The sequence below is a fragment of the Phacochoerus africanus genome, chromosome 2 (assembly GCF_016906955.1).
Source record: "Phacochoerus africanus isolate WHEZ1 chromosome 2, ROS_Pafr_v1, whole genome shotgun sequence".
Classification (NCBI taxonomy): domain Eukaryota; kingdom Metazoa; phylum Chordata; class Mammalia; order Artiodactyla; family Suidae; genus Phacochoerus; species Phacochoerus africanus.
In genome coordinates, this window is record NC_062545.1 from 224,515,269 (window position 1) to 224,532,090 (window position 16,822).

Here is a 16,822-nt window from a genome sequence, read left to right on the forward strand (position 1 = left end):
TGAATACTCTAGAGAAAACATAGGCAGAACACTCTCTGACATAAATTGCAGCAGTGTCTTTTTGGATCCATCTCCTATAGAAATGGAAATAAAAACAAAAATAAACAAATGAACTTTTTTTTGTCTTTTTGCCTTTTCTTGGGCAGCTCCTGCGGCATATGGAGGTTCCAAGGCTAGGGGTTGAATTGCAGCTATAGCCGCTGGCCTACACCAGAGCCACAGCAGCGCAGGATCCGAGCCGTGTCTGCGACCTACACCACAGCTCACGGCAACGCTGGATCGTTAACCCACTGAGCAAGGGCAGGGACCGAACCTGCAACCTCATGGTTCCCAGTCAGATTCGTTAACCACTGCGCCACCACAGGAACTCCTTTGCACAACAAAGGAACTCATGAGCAAAGCTAAATGACATCCTACAGAATGGAAGAAAATATTTGCAGATGATGTGACCAACAAGGGATTAATCTCCAAAATATAAAAACAGTCCAGGCAGCTCAGTATCAAAAAAAGCAAAAAACAAAAAGTCCAATCAAAAAATGAACAGAAGATCTAAATAGACATTTCTCCAAAAAAGACAGATGGCCAAAAGGCACATGAAAAGATGCTTAATATGGCTAATTATTAGAGAAATGCAAATCAAAACTACAATGAAGTATGACCTCAAACCAGTCAGAATGGCCATCATCAAAAAGTCTACCAACAATAAATGCTGGAGTGGGTGTGGAAGAAAGGGAACCCTCCCACACTGGTGGTGGAAATGTAAATTGTACAGCCATTATAGAGTACAGTACAGAGGTTCCTTAAACTAAAAATAGAGCTACCATATGATCTTGCAATCCCACTCCTGGGCATACATCTAGAGACAGACATGATTTGAAAAGATGCATGCACCACAATGTTCATTGCAGTACTATTTACAATAGCTAAGATATGAAAGCAACTTAAGTGTCCATCAACAGATGACTGCATGAAGATGTGGTACATATATACAACAGAATATTACTCAGCCATAAAAAAAGAATGAAAATGCCATTTTTCCACATGGTATGTAGGAAAATATGGATGAACCTAGAGATGATCATACTAGGTGAAGTAAGTCAAAAGAGAAAGACAAATATCATATGGTATCTCTTATAGGTGAATCTAAAAAAAAAATACAAATGAACTTATTTACAAAACAGACATAGACTCACAAACACAGAAAACAAACTATGGTTACCAAAGGGAAAAGATGAGGGGAGGGATAAATAAGGAGTTTGTGATTAAAATGTATACACTCATATATAAAATAGATTACTAACAAGGACCTACTAGATAGCACAGGAAACCATATTCAATATCTTATAATAACCTATAATGGAAGATCTTGGAGCATGGGGCAAAGGGGTGGGGGTGAGGAAGGACATTAACAGAAAAAAAAGTGGTGAAATCTGAATAAAGTCTGGAATACAATTAATAGTGTTGTACAAAACTTAGTCTCTTAGTTTGGACAAGTGAGACATGCTTACATAAGATGTTAACATTAGGAGGAACTGAGTAAATGGTAATATAGAAACTCTGTTCTATTTTTGCAAATTCTCTATCAATCTAATATATTCTCAAAAATGTTTATTGAAAAAGAGATGAGGGAAGATTTAAATAGACACTTCAAAGAATATACATGGCTAACAAATAAGAAAAAAAGATGCTTGAAATCATTAGTCTTTGGAAAAATGCAAATTACAACTATAATGACATGCTATTACACATATATTAAAATGGCTAAATTTTTATAATTGACAATACCAAAGCAAAGCAATTCTAACTCTCATATTTGCTGTTGGAAATGCAAAATGTTATAGCTACTATGGAAAAATTTGTCAGTTTCTTAGAAAATTAAGTATACCCTTACCATATGACCCAGGAATTCAGCTCCTTATACTTACCCTAGAAAACTGAAAACTTACATTTGCATAAACACTTGTACATGGACGCTTATAACAGCTTTATTAACAATCACCAAAAATTGAAAATAACCCAAATGTCCCACAATGGGTGAACAGATAAATGAACTGTGGCTTATTCACACAATGAAAGGATACACAGCAATAAAAAGAAAAGAACTACTGATGCACTCAAAACTATGGATGACTCTAATAGGCATTACATTGAGTGAGGCATTACATTGAGTGACTCTGCAGATCACTTACTGTATGAATAAATTTATATGACATTCTGGAAAAGGCAAAGTTATACGGTTAGAGAACAGGTCAGTGATTGCAAACTGAAAAGGGAACAACAAGAGGAACTTTGGGGGTGGTGACAGAACTGTTCTTTTTTTTTATAATATATTTTATTTATTTATTTTGTTTTATTTTATTTTTTTTTTATTTATTTTGTCTTTTTGCCTTTTCTAGGGCGGCTGCCGCAGCATATGGAGATTCCCAGGCTAGGGGTCGAATTGGAGCTGTAGCTGCCAGCCTATGCCAGAGCCACAGCAACGTGGGATCCGAGCCACGTCTGCAACCTACATCACAGCTCATGGCAACGCTGGGTCCTTAACCCACTGAGCGAGATCAGGGATCGAACCCACAACCTCATGGTTCCCAGTCAGATTCGTTAACCACTGCGCCACAACGGGAACTCCAGAACTGTTCTTTATCTTGATTGTGGTGGTGGTTAACCAAAACTACATGTATTAACACTCAGAGAACTGTTAACCTAAGTTAATAAGATTCAACTTTATATAATTTAAAAAAATTTTAACTGGTCAATTTTAAAATATGAGCTTAAAATAGACTATTAAAATTCTAAGATGTTTTATGTAAGCCATATGGTAACCACAAAGCAAAAACCTACAGGAGGTATACAAACAATACAGAGAAAAGAATCTAAGCCTACCAATACCGAAATTCTTTAAATCACAAAGGAAGAAAGCAAGAAAAAAAAAAAACGAGAAAATAAAAAACATCCTGAAAACAATTTTTTAAGTGGCAGAAAGTCCACATCTATCAATAATTATTTTTAAATATAACTATTCTAATTTCTCTAAACAAAAGAGGTAAGATGGCTGAATGGATTAAAACAAATTGGAGTTCCCATCGTGGCTCAGTGAAACTAATCTGACTAGTATCCATGAGGACGCAGGTTCAATTCCTGGCCCTGTTCAATGGTTAAGGATCAGCGTTGCCATGAGCTGTGGTATAGGCCATAGATGCAGCTCGGATCCTACACTGCTGCGGCTGTGCTGTAGGCCGGCAGCTGTAGCTCCAATTCACCCCCTGGCCTGGGAACTTCCACATGCCTTGGGTGTGGCCCTAAAAAACAAACGAACAAACAAAACCCAAAAAAACAATTGCATCAAAAAGAATAACTCACCTATACACTGAAAACTATAAGACACTCATGACAGAAGTCGCAGAAGATATACACAAATGAAAGATACCCTATGCTCATGGATTGGAAGAAAATTGTTTAAATGTCCATACTACCCAGAGCAATCTACAGAATCAATGCAATGCCTAACAAAATTCCAATTGCATTTATTTTTACAAAAATAGAGCAAACGATCCTAAAATTTGTATAGAACCACACAAGACACCAAATAGCCAAATCAATCTTAAGAGAAACAAAGCTGAAAACATCACACTTCCTGATTTCAAATTTTATTACAAAGCTATAGTAATCAGAACAGGATAGTACTGACTTATAAATAGACACGTAAGTGAATGGAACAAAACTGAAAGCCCAGGCATAAACCTATGTATATATGGTCAATTAATTTATGACAAAGATGTCAAAAGTATACAATGGGGAGGAGTTTCCTTGTAGCATAGTTGGTTGAGGACCTGGCATTGTCATTGCAGTGGCTCATGTCACTGCTGTGTGGCAGGTTCAATTCCTGGCCTGGGAATTTCCATATGCCATGGGTGCAGCCAAAACACACACACATACACACACACACAATGGGAAAAGGAGAGTCTCTTCAATAAATAGTCACAGCTCAGCAGAAACAAATCTGACTAGTATCCATGAGGACGAAGTTTCAATCTCTGGCCTCGCTCAGTGGGTTAAGCATCTGGCATTGCTGTGAGCTGTGGTGTAGGTTGCAGAGGCAGTTCAGATCCCACGTTGCTGTGGCTGTGGCTTAGGCCGGCAGCTACAGCTCCAATTTGACCCCTAGGCTGGGAACCTCCATATGCTGCAGGTGTGGCTCTAAAAAGAAAAAAAAAAAATGGTGTTAAGACAACTGGACAGAAATACACAAAAGAATGAAACCGAACCACTCATACAAAAGACAAAAAAATCAACTCAAAATGGATTAAAGATTTGAACATTAAGACCTGATACCATAAAACCCCTAGAAGAAAACATAGGTCGTAAGTTCCTTGACATCAGTCTTGTCAATGGTTTTTTTGGATTTCACACCAAAATAAAAGGCAACAAAAAACAAACGAGTCAGACTACATCAAATTTAAAAGCTTATGAGGGTACCATCAGCATCATGGAAGCATAAAATGTTCCTCCTTTCTTAAGCTTATCGTCCATCCATGAAAAAACTGCCTGAGTGGGGGATGTGGGACACAGTGCCTACCATATGCCAAGGACCCAGGAGGACTCTCATCCCCTGGTGCATCCAAAAATAGGCAGAATGATCTCTGCAAAGGCTGTTGAGTCAGTGAACCTGCCCCATCCCCCTCTCACTGTGGTGGGGATGAGGTGGGGGGAAATACCTGTAATATGCTGACCTGGAATCATACTCACAGGCAAAAGAGAATTTGCACAAGTCCAGCCTGCCTAAGGAGAGATTCTAGCACCCGAGTGGGAAGGATACAAATCTGGAGATGGGGGACCTCTGCTAAAGCCCCACTTTTCAAGGGGGCACTACATAGAAATAACTGTCTGGCAAGAGTGGTGACCTTTCCTGTGAGGGAGGTGGAAATTGGTGAGTTAATGCTCAGCAACCCAAACTTATATGCGTCATGGATAGAGAAACATTTTCCTCCAGCTGCACCCAGAGTACTAAGGTGGGAGCTCCATGAATGGAAGGAGCAAGGACAAAGAGTAAGAAACAGAAAAATGTCAAGGGCACATAGTCCCTTCTGCTGCTTAAGGACTTCAGCACGAAGGCCATCTGGAAGTTCTGGGAGTACCTCTACCTGAAGATCTTCCCACGGGGTCCATGCCCCCTCCCCCGAAAACCCTGAGTGCTAAGGCTATATCTCCACCAATTCTGGAGCCAAGATCCTTGTGCATGCTCCTGAGTGTGGCAGTGAAGCAGATCCAGTAATCAGAGTGCTTTCAGAAAAATGGACAAAGGTCTGTGGGCCAAACAAGAAAACACAAGCTGGAGCTATAGTGCCACCTTCTGGAAAACCAAAGAGACATTTCCAGCAGCCACCCTTGTGAATTCTAACAAGAAAACATATAGAAGTCTAAGAATTCTGCCCAAAGAGGGAGGCAAGAAGAATGGGGCTGGTCTACCCATTCAAAAGGTGAGGAAACCCCACAGACCGCAACATCAATGAACAGTACCCCATCGAAGGCAACCAAGAAAGACTTAAAGAGATGTCTGCTACTTCAAATTGTGAAAACAGCTATGCACAACTACAAGGAACATTTAAAAAAAAAAAAAATCAAGGAAATTATTTTGCCCCCAAGGAGATAAGTATTTCCCCAGAAACCAAACTCAAAAGAACAAAGTATCATCATCTAGTTGATAAAGAATTCCAAATGGCTATTTTGAAGAAATTCATGACCTATAAGAAACCTCAGAATAATAACTCAGGAGTTCCCGTCGTGGCGCAGTGGTTAACAAATCTGACTAGGAACCATGAGGTTGAGGGTTCAATCCCTGGCCTTGCTCAGTGGGTTAACGATCCGGCGTTGCTGTGAGCTGTGGTGTAGGTTACAGACGCAGCTCGGATCCCATGTTACTGTGGCTCTGGCGTAGGCCGCCGGCTACAGCTCTGATTAGACCCCTAGCCTTGGAACCTCCATATGCTGTGGGAGCGGCCCAAGAAATGGCAATAAATAAATAAATAAAATAACTCAATGAAATCTCGAAAAAACGATCAAAATGAGTTCTTTACTCATAGAAACAAATATAAGTTTTTTAGAAAGAACCAAAGAGAAATTCTGTAGTTAAAAAATTCAATGAATGAGATTCAAAATGCAATAGAGATCATCTGTAGTAGAGTAGAGCAGATCAAAGACAGAGTAAAGGATTAGAGGGAGTTCCCATCATGGCTCAGTGGTTAACCAATCTGACTAGGAACCATGAGGTTGCAGGTTCGATCCCTGGCCTTGCTCAGTGGGTTAAAACCATACTATAGGAACTTATGAGAAGTCAGAGTGTGTTAAGTAATGGGCCCTTCATCACTCCCTCAGGCCACCATGTCAGAACACCTACCAGAGGAGTTCCCATCATGGTGCAGTGGAAATGAATCAGACTAGGAACCATGAGGTTGCAGGTTCCATCCCTGGCCTCATTAAAGGGTTAAAGATCTGGTTTTGCCATGAGCTGTGGTGTAGTTCACAGATGTGGCTCAGATCTGGTGTTGCTATGGCATAGGCCGGCAGCTGCAGCTCTGACTCGACCCCTAGCCTGGGAACCTCCATATCCCATGGGTGCAGCCCTAAAAAGACAAAAAGACAAAAAAAAAAAAAAAAGAACACCTACCAGAAAATGGCCAGTATGTCCTGACTGCCCTCCCCTGTTGATTCCATACAGTAGATATTATCCCCTACTGAAAACACCTAGCTGCAGACATAGCCATTTATCTTCCCTTTTTTTTTCCCCTTTTTTTTTTTTGCTTTTCCTAGGGACACTCCTGTGGCACATGGAGATTCTCAGGCTAGGGGTCTAATCAGAGCTGTAGATGTCAGCCAATGGCACAGCCACAGCAACACCAGATCCGAGCCATGTCTGCCACCTACACCACAGCTCATGGCAACGCCAGATCCTTAACCCACTGAGCAAGGCCAGGGATCAAACCCACAACTTCATGGTTCCTAATCGGATTCATTAACCACTGCGCCACGACACAAACTCCTATTTTCCCATTTTCTCTTCATCCTGCCCTTTAAACTTGACAGTCTGTTCGGCTCACCCAAGGTTGTGATTGCTTACCCTGGTACGACACCTCCAGCTATTCCAAGTAAACACAACACCCTTTCACCCAGTCCTGCAGGCTGGAAGCAAACAAGATAAAGAGAAACCCCCACTTGCTTGACTCTAAGTCGAAGGCTTCTACTATAACTGTGAATTTTTTTACAATTTTGCAAATGTTGGTTAAGCAAGTGTCTACTGAGTGCAAGGCCAGGTTCTGAGCTTCTGTTTGAATCGTGGGCCAGTAAATGGGGCTTGACTACATATTCAGAGAGGGTCCAATTGGAGGGAAAGTGACGGAGGAAAGATCAAGTTTTGACAGCAAGAGCCACCCAACTTCCACAAAAACGAAACAGTATTTCCTCAAGAAGAATATAGCAGAGGGTCAACTGCCCCTCTGGATTTTTGGGTTAAGGCAGTGCCCTGGCAGATGGGAATTCTAAGTCTTCTCCATAGAACAACCTCAGCAATCCCCTCTTTGCTTTCTCCAAAGTAAATCTGCTAAAACTCTGTCCATTTCTGAATTATCTCCTGATTTTCCCATAGAACTGATATACAAAGAACAATTACTAAGCTGCCTTCTGAAGTTCAGTTAGAAAAATGGAACAGGGGTCTATAGTGAGCAAAAGCTGCATACAAGAAACAGCTCCAACAGTTCCAGTTGTGGCGCAGCAGAAATGAATCTGGCTAGAACTATGAGGTTGAGGGTTCGATTCCTGGCCTCGTTCAGTGGGTTAAGGATCCGGTGTTGCCATGAGCTGTGGTGTAGGTTGAAGATGCGGCTCAGATCCCGCCTTGCTGTGGCTGTGGCATAGGCCTGGGAACCTCCATATGCTGCGGGTGCAGCCCTAAAAAGCAAAAAAAAATGAAAAAATAAAAAAGAAAGATGGAACAGGGGTCTAGAGTAAGCAAAAGCTGCATACAAGAAACAGCTCCATACCTGTTTACATGTCAGAACATCATGTATTTAGTTCCAGACGCACCACAGAATAATTACCCTCTACTTCTCTCCACTTTCTGGTCTGCTTTTCCTCATGATCTCAGAGGTCAGGGGAGTTCTTGGCATGCCCAAGGAAACGAGCAGCCCTCTGCATTCAGAGAAACCTTTCATTGGAAGAGATCCTGCATTCATTGTGCCCAGAATGTCCTGCTTGGAGGTGGGCTCTGGAGCTCAATGAAGAGGTAAGAGCCAACCCTGCCTTGTGCGGCCATCTGAAACCAATCAAAATATTCTTCTTGTCCCCAGAATTGCTTACTAGCAGTCATCCCAGCTGACTCTCCTCTTCCTGCTTCCATAGTTGCTTCCAGAAGGCTAATAGTTTTAAGAAGGATTTTCTCAGTCAATTCTCACTTCTTTTCTATCCATAAAATATTTTATGAGAACAAAGAACTCTCCCAAAATCAAATAAGGAAAAAGACTGCAAATGTCTATCTCCCCAAGATTTATTTACGAAATTCCACCTGTTCTGGTCCAGGGAGAAAAACGTATCATAACCGGATTTTGACAAACCAGCTTCTAGTTTATTTCCTATTAGAATAGTGTGGAAGAAGGTCTTTGAACACTAGTTTCTATGTCTGATTTATCAGCAGCAAGGATATCCATAAAGTGTTGATTTAAAAATTGGCATGACCTCTTATACAAAACATATATATGTGGAGTGTCAGGAAGTTTAGAAGATGGAGAAAGCTTACTGATAGTAATTTGACAAGTACTACATATCTTAACAAAAATCTTGGCAATCATCCATCCATCCATCGATCCTACTGATTTGGCTCTGTTTTTGGAAATGGGCTGATAAACATGCTCATCAGCATGGTAAGGTTATTAGGATACAGAAAGGGAGCAGTCCTAGAAACAGGCCCTACTCACTTGTTCACCTGAAAGTACTTTTTCTGATACAAAAGAAACTGTGCACAGTGGTTACCTCTGAAGAATAATAGCACTAGGAGTTTAGGGAAACATGGATTAGAAGGAGGGAACGTATGGAGTTCCCACGGTGGCACAAAGGGAGGTGTTGCCACAGCAACCACAGCTCAAATCTGATCCCTGGCCTGGAAACTCCATATGCTGCAGGGCAACCAAAAATGGAAAAGAAAAAAGGGGAGGGGGATTTTTACTTCTCCTTTCATAAACTTCTGAACTTAATGTTCACCATGAATGAGTTTGTTAAAATAGAAATGAGATAGAGCTCTAGGTTTCAAAATGGTGAAGATCTGTAAATTAAGCGAAGGAAGTACATCATGTTCATTTGAAAATAGTTAAATGACTGTGTGCATACATATAAGCTGACATATATATTTACATACATATGTAAATGTACCAGAAAAAAACCTGTAAATAACTTGGCCGTACTTACCTCTGGGGCTGAGAGTAAGATGAGGAGTAAGATATTATTCTCCATTCTTCATTACTTGGTTTTTCACAAACCCATTCACTTATGTGCTTCTTGCAAAATATTTCAATCAATAAGATGAGAACAATTTTTATAAAATCCTTTTTCCCCTCCTTGCAAGTTCTCCCCCTTCTCCTTGTAACAGCACCCTGCGAGCCTGCACCAAGCCTATCTTGCCTAATTCTGGTGGGTCTCCAACCACAGGCCCCACCCACCTGAGTTAAAGTCTGGGGCGGGCACATGACCCAAGACAGGCCAATCAGTTCATCTCGCTCAGGCATTTGAACCTTGAGCAGAAACACATGGGGACTGAAGGCGTTTGTAAATGAGTCCTCCAAAAACAGCACCTTAAAAGACTGCCCATCTCTGGCGTAGGCTGGTGGCCACAGCTCTGATTTAGACCCCTCTCCTGGGAACCTCCATATGCCGCAGGAAGCGGCCCTAGAAAAGGCAAAAAGACAAAAAAAAAAAAAAAAAGACTGCCCATGTGTGTCTGAGGCTGTGAAAAAACTTTCCTGGGCTCCTGTCCTCAGTCCTGGCTTATCAATTCTTTCTTTATGTGTCTTTTCAGTAAAGGCCCTCTTTTTAAACAAAACAAATGGAGGGAGAGAGTAAAAAATTTTTTGAAAACAACCATAGGAGTTGCCGTCATGGCTCAGTGGTAACAAACCCAAATAGTATTCATGAGGACTCTGGTTCAATCCTTGGCCTTGCTCAGTGGGTTAAGGATCCAGCATTGCCGTAAGCTGTGGTGTAGGTTGCAGACGTGGGTCGGATCTGGCGTTGCTGTGGCTGTGGAATAGGCCAGCGGCTGCAGCTCTGATTCAACCCCTAGCCTGGGAAGCTCGGGTTTGGCCCTAAAAAGACAAAAGAGGAAGAAAGGAAGAAAGAGAGAGAGAGGAAGGGAGGAAGAAAGACAAGAAATTAACAATAAATCCAGGATTTGGTCACTTTGGATCCACGGTTCCTATAAAACATTCAAGTGGAAATGTCTAACAGAGTTGGAAATATGGGTTTGGAACTCAGCAGAGAATAAAAACTGGTGACACAGATTTAAGAAGGAAGAGGGTGAAAGACAAAGGATGTGATCCAAGAAAAACGAGATGACAGAGTCAAGGATGGGACTGTGGGCAATACCACTATCTGAGGATGGGGCAGGAACATCAGACCCAGCCTTTGCCCACTGCCATTAATACCACCATAGTATATGGCAAGGCCTGCTGTACTGAGTCTGAGACCTTGAAGATAATTTCTTATGCGTACCTACCCCCCCCCCCACCGCCCCGGGCACTGTCACATGGCTGCAATGTGACTGCTCATGTCTGATGCCTGGTCATTATCATACAACATATGAACAATACAGCCAGGTGACTGCATAAGAAATTGTACCAGGACAAGATGTTAAATCAGATAGTGTGGACAATGAAAAGCACTTTTGCAACCATTTAAAGTAAAACAGCATGTGAGCTTCTTAGGAACCTCTTCTGCCATCGCCATAAAACCCTACATTTCATGACAAAGACTTGGGGCCCGAGAGAAACAGAACAGGAGAGCACTTGATGTTTTCCTCTGGATGTCCCATCCAGTTGCCCTGACATCTGGTGATAAAGCACACCTGCCAATTAACCCTAGAAAAGGTCCCAGGTGGGAAAGAGCACCTACCACATCCTCCTGCCAAAACATGCCTGAGAAATCAGAGGTCACAACTGATGTTCATCAAGTCCAGGCGTTCTCAGCCTTAACTGCACTTTAGAATCACCTGGGACAATTTAAAAAATACTGATGAATTGGAGTTCCCATTGTGGCGTAGCAGAAACGAATCTGACTAGTAACGAAGAGGTTTCTTGTTTGATCCCTGGACCTGCTCTGTGGGTCAAGGATCCAGTGTTGCTGTGAGCTGTTTTGTAGCCTGGGACCTTCCATATGCCTCAGGTATGGCCCTAAAAAGCAAAACAAACAAACAAAACAAAACAAAACAAAACAAAAACTGATGATTCATTCTGCCTCCCAAGACTCTGACTTAATTGGCCAGGGGTGTGATTTGGAATCAGAACTTTTATTTTTTATTTGTTTTTTTTCTTTTGGCTTTTGTCCTTTTAGGGCCGAACTCCCGGCATATGGAGGTTCCCAGACTAGGGGCCCAATCGCAGCTGCAGCTGCCGGTCTACACCACAACCACAGCAACATCAGATTCTAGCTGCATCTGCAACCTACACCACAGCTCTCGGCAATGATGGATTCTTAACCCACTGAGTGAGGCCAGGGTTCGAACCTGCAACCTCATGGTTCCTAGTCAGATTTGTTTCCGCTGCGCCACGATGGGAACTCCTGGAATCAGAACTTTTAAAAATTCCCCAGGAGACATGAATGTACAGCCAAGGTTTAGAACTCCATATGAGCCCACAAATGTTTTGTTTGACTTGCATTTATTTATACTGGCCTGGGCAGTATTTGTAAAATTTTTAATTACTTTTCCATAATTACATAGAAAACAAACTTACGGTTACCAAAGAGAAAAGGTTTAGCAGGGGATAAATTAGGAGAAAGGGATTAGCAGATACAAACCACTATACATAAAATAGATAAGTAACAAGGATTTAGTAACTATATAGCACAGGGAACTCTAATATCTTATAATAAACTAAAATTAAAAATAATCTATATACCTGCATTCACTTTGCTGTACACCTGAAAATAATACAATATTGTAAATTAACTATACTTCAATTGAAAAAGAAAAAATTAGTCAATTTCTTTTGGCATTTTAGGGCCATACCTGTGGCATTTGGAAGTTCTCAGGCTAGGGGTCAAATTGGAGCTGTAGCTGCCAGCCTAAACCACAGCCACAGCAACACTGGATCCGAGCCACATCTGTGACCTACACCACAGCTCATAGCAATGACAGATCCTTAACCCACCGAGCAAGGACAGGGATTAAACCTGCACCCTCATGGATACTAGTCAGGTTTATTACCACTGAGCCACAATGGGAATTCCCTAGTCAATTTTATATACTCCAATCCCCCAAATTTCAGTCTTCTGTTGGGATACCTGTACATAGCATGTCTGCATTCCCACAGGACATATTCCACCAGGCTCAGTTGCAGCCACACTTTACACAAGCATGTTCTCTGCATGCCACAGTCCTCCCCAGGCCTCCTCCCCACTATCACCTCAGCACAGGGCCCATGACAGTTGTGATTATCATCCAGCTTACACTGTGTTTTTTTTACATCAATGTTAGGAGACGAGAAATGGTGCTTATCTCTGTGTCGTCTCCAGAGGAAGCAGGACATAGAAAGACAGTCCGAGAGGGCCGTGCATTCCAATGGACCTGGCACTCACTTCCAGTAACTCCTGGGCCCCAACAGCACTTGGCCCTGTGCCCTTCACTGAAATGCCTCTTTTCCCAGCAGGAACACCAACATGCCTCCTAGCCCAAGAACAAAGAGCTGAGAAGTGAAAGATCCCACCTCTCATTATCTTAATGATTGGAGAGCTCTCTAGTACAAAAGAAAGCAGAGAAAAACAGCGGAGAAAGAGAGGTATGTAATGGCACCCGAGAGTGAGTTCCAGAATCAAGGAAGTTTGTACCTGGCCTGAGAGGGGGAAACTGGAAGCTGCTATTCAATGGATATAGAGTGTTAGCTATGCACGATAAATAAGCCTAGAGGCCTGCTGTACAACACTGCGTCATTGGCAATATTGCATGAGGCACGTCAACATGGTCAAAAGAGTTAAAAGTTAAAAGTTCCTACAAAGCAAGATTCCAGGAACTGTGAAACTGGATTGGGATAGATCATTTTCTTGAATATTGGAGCCACCATTTGACACCCCAGAGGTGAAACAGAGGAATGACTGTAGCCTGAGAGCCAGAGAGCTCAATAAAGATCAATATTTAGGAAGGGCTTGGAGGACAAGAGATAAAACAAGGAAGGGGAAAGGGTGTTACTGTTACATCTCCAGCCAGGTCTGGAAAGAGCAAAGGAGATGTGGAATATTGGGATAGCTTAAGGACCCAAGTGTGAGTCCCAGCTCAGACATGAGCTGGAGGATTTCAGCATATGAGTTAGCCTCTGAGCTGTGGTCTGGAAAATGGAGATAATAATAGTACACTCAGTATGGCTGTTAGGAGACTTAGAGGAGACGGTACACATAAAGTACTTAGCACAGAGCCTTGGCTTGGCAGCCACAGCAGAAAGTACATTCAGGGAGTTCCCTGGTGACCTAGTGGGTTAGGGACCCACTGTTGTCACTGCTATAGCTTGGATCGCTGCTGTGGTGCGGGTTCAATCCCTGGCCTAGGTACTTCCATATGCTACAGGTGCAGCCAAAAAAAAAAAAGAAAAAGAAAACCAAGAAACACAAACAGAAAGTATATTCATCTACCTTCTCAGCTCTAGAGACTTCAAGAAAAGGCTTCCTCCAAGCTCTGCATCAGGACCTCTCTCGAGGTTGTAGGCTGCTGGCAAGCCTCTTTCCTCTCTGACTTTTGACTGGTTACCTCAGCTCCTGGCCATGTGGGCCTCTTCTGCCAGACTGTCCTCTATGGCAACCAACTTCCCCTAGAATGGTATTCTGAGAGAGCCCAGGATGAAGCTGCAGCCTTCTAAATCCAAATCTCAGTCGTGGCATTCCATCACTTCTGCTATATTCTCTCTCTTTCTCTGTTTTTTATTTTTTGTTTTTTTTGGGGGGCCTGCCCATGGCATGTATAAGTTCCAGGGCCAAGGGTCAAACTCAAGCCAGTGCAGTGATACCACCAGATCCTTAATCCAGTGGGCCACCAGGGAACTCCACTTGTGCCATCTTCTATTGTTCACACAGACTAACCCAGGTACAACGTGGAGGGACCTCTACAAGAGTGAGAATACCAGGAGGGGTCCTTGGGGGCCATTTGGGGCTGGCCACTACATTTCCTCTCCCTCGTCCTTGCTTTGTTTTTCCCCATAGTGTTTTTCTCACCACTAACCTGTGATTTAACTAGCTTTGTTCATGATCAATCTCTTCACAATAGAATACAAGACAGATGGATTTTTGCCTATTTAGCTCTTTGGTGTATCATCAGCCCCTAGAACAGTGCTGGCACACAATAGGGCTTCATCAAACCTGTTAAATGGTGAATAATGAGCCACACAGCTGCACCATTTCGACAAGAAATGGGCCCAAATTCCCACCCATAATATCACAGCTCATGCATCCTACCCCCTACTAGAAGAAATTCTAACACATGATTCTCACAATCATAAAGAAAACAAGACAGAGTTTTTATCTCCCATTTCATTCTTTTTTTTTTTTTTTTTGCATTTTCTAGGGCCTCTCCCATGGCATATGGAGGTTCCCAGGCTAGGGGTCTAATCGGAGCTGTAGCCACCGGCCTATGCCAGAGCTACAGCAACGCAGGATCCCAGCCATGTCTGTGACCTACACCACAGCTCACGGCAATGCCAGATCCTTAACCCAATGAGCAAGGCCAGGGACTGAACCCACAACCTCATGGTTCCTAGTCAGATTCGTTAACCACTGAGCCACAACGGGAACACTTCCCATTTCATTCTTGAGGAAACTGAAATACTGGTAGATTAAGGGTCTTCTTGCCCCAGGTCAGCAATTGGTGTGATGTGTCTGGGACAAGTTGCCCTGCCCTTGGCTACCCCCCCACCCTCCCTCCAAGGCCTCCCTATGGCCCGTGCAGCATTCAGCCTTACTGACAAGCCACAATCCACAAAGGTTGGTTCACTAATAATTCACAGTGCTTCATATAATCAATAGTTTGTTTATATTGGTTCTCATGGCCTTCACTCAGGCAGCCTGGCATTGTGGGAATGAAAGGCCATGCTGAGGAGCCCGAAGAGAAGGCACCAACCAAATGCTCTGACTCCATACTCCTTTCCCTGCAGGCAGTTTCATTCCACTCCAGAGGGAGCCTCAAGCCCAGGCTGCCCCCGGTTGGTGCTTCATAAGCAAGGAATGGGGAGCAGTTGTCCCAAGAAATGTCAGAGGGCTCTATCACCTCAGCATGAACCAGTTCTGAACACCCACCCACCCCCCGCCCAAGTTGCCACACATTTAGCAGCTTAGAAAAAAAGAAAAAGAAAAAAGAACCCCACCTAACCCCTTCCCCTAGCCCAGGGCCTCGCACACACAGGCGTCCCCTGCTGGACAGTGGAGTCCCACGGCGGCTCATGGAGGGCTCTGGGCTGGTCTCACAGTGGTTTCCTAGGTAATCACTTGTCTCCTCCTTCAGGAAGAGGGGCCTGGGACCGCTAAAGCCCCTTTTTCCTCAAATCCTACCAAGACATAAAATATTTTGCCAATACACACATAAACTCAATTCAGGTGATCAAGAAGCTCACCTCTGAAAACCAGAAGTAGAAGGATAGCCACCAAGATGCCAGATACACTTCCATATGAAATTTCAGCCCCCATACTGGTACCCTTGATTGCCTGAGAAATAGCACCAGGCCTGAGTCCTGGCAGGAAACAGTGGAGGGGTTGACAACGGCACCCAGTTACGGGGGAAAGGAGAGAAGGTGACATCGTGATAGCCCAGGGTAAAGAAAGGTGGGTGGCCAGCCCCTCTCGTCTCCTCACCCACTCCTCTGCCCTGCCTGCAGCAGCAGATCAGCTGCTGGCCCCTGTAATGGGTACTGGATGTCTCCCGCCAAAGTGGAGATTTCTGCCTTCTGGGTGTGAGCAGTGTGTGAACACGGCCAACCATGGGCCTAGCGCATGACTAGGATTAGATGTTTTGTGCATATAGTTTCGCTTAATCCTCACACAAACCTCTGAGGTAAAGATGGTTTTATAGATAAAGAGACTGAAACTTAGAGAGGTTTAGAAAGAGACCAAAGTCATACAGATAGGGAGGAGCAGAGATGAGAACAAGGTTAACGACATTTATCTAAAACTTGGAATTAAGGCAAAAAGATAGCTTTGGGGTGTATTTTTTTGGCACGCGGCGGTGGGGGGGGGGGGGAGTGCCTACACCATGACATGAGCTAACCCGCATTCCTGACAAGGCTAGATCCTTAAACCCACTGAGTCACAAGGGAACTCCTGGCTTTGGGTCTGTTTCATTTTTTAAAGTTTCATTTAAGTACAGTTGATATAAAATGTTGTGTTAATTTCTGCTGTACAACAAAGTGATTCAGTTATATATGTACACACATCCATTCTCTTTCAGATTCTTTTCCCATACAGATCATCACGGAATATTGGGCAGAGTTCTCTGTGCTATACAGCAGGTCCCCACTGGCCAATCATTCCATGTACCGCAGTGTGCATATGCCAATACCAAACTCCCAGTCAATTCCCCACAAACTGTCCCCTTTGGTAA